Raw genomic sequence first — 1,428 nt, forward strand, 5'->3', positions numbered from 1 at the left:
TTTACCACAATGAAATGGTTGATCATTTCAAGAGGTAGTATATGATCATAAAATGATATTATTGAAGTAAGAAGTCCAAGTTCTACTGAAGACATAGTGAAAAGCAAGGAAAAGATGGAGTACCAACTGAAATGTATCAATAAACTGATGTGGCACTGGATACACTTAACTGATGAAGAAATTTGTATTGGTGCCCTTTCCAAAGAAATATCCTACTCTGATCCTGGCTTTAATTTCTTGCAAATCTCTGTTGATGACTGTGACAACCATTTTTTAAATATCTTCAGGAAAATTTTACTTGCATATGATATCAGTGATATTATTAAACAATTTCAGCATTTCATCAGGTCACCATTGTTTAGATTGGACACAAGTATGTATCTATTCCAATTAGTTGGCCAGGTAGTTACCTCCCAAATTTCTTTGCATAGATGACTTTTCTGATATGTTTCCATTTTTATCCCATCAATTCTTGGAGCCTTGTTTTACACCAGTGCCTACAGTGCAACTTGGACTTTTTTCCTTCAGTAACATTGGTTTTTGCTCATATGCTATCTTTTGAACTTTTTGAACATCAACAAAATATTTTTTAAATACTGACTCTTTGTATTCCTTTTGTCTTATTTTGTAACTTTCTGCATCATTTAATATTTTGCCTACAGAATCCTTCAATATTATAACCCAAGATTTGAAACCTGTCCACCATATATGACCTTGCTGGTATTTAAAATCGATTACAGCATCACAGTAACATAGATGTCACCACAGTACAACATACGCACAAACAAGTGGAGGAACAAGGAGGTACTTCATGATTTACAATTTTGAATGTTGTGTGCCAGTTTCATTGTTTTACCATATTGATTCAATCTTTTGAATGCTGAGAAAATAATATCAAAATCTGGACTGCATGAAAAATAATGCAGCTTTATTATTGGACTAAGGCTATTTATCAATTTGTAATATGCCCATAAAACAACCTTTCTTGCTGAAAGTGAAGATGACTTGAAGTGCTTACATATGAAAATTGAAGAATACAACCTTCAGTATGAATTACAACTCAATATATTAAAAAAAAAGCAAATATCTTCAAAATTGGATCAATAAACAACATCATGATAAATTGAGAAAAATTGACATTTTCAAGGGCTTAATTTTACTTTTATCGACAATTAACACCCAGGGAAGCAGTTGTTGTTGTTGTTAGGTGCCATTCAGTCGGAACCGACTCATAGCAACCCCATGCACAGCAGAACAAAACAATGTTTGATCCTGGGCCAACCTCACCACCGCTGTCACATTCGATGCCATCAATGATGCCACCTGGCCAATCCATCTCGTTAGAGGTCTTCCTCTTTTTCTCTGACCCTCCACCTTACCCAGCATGACATCCTTCTCCAGTGACTGTTCCCTCCGGACAATATGTCC

This window comes from Chrysochloris asiatica, unplaced genomic scaffold (genome assembly GCF_000296735.1).
Source record: "Chrysochloris asiatica unplaced genomic scaffold, ChrAsi1.0 scaffold00075, whole genome shotgun sequence".
NCBI classification, from domain to species: Eukaryota; Metazoa; Chordata; class Mammalia; order Afrosoricida; family Chrysochloridae; genus Chrysochloris; species Chrysochloris asiatica.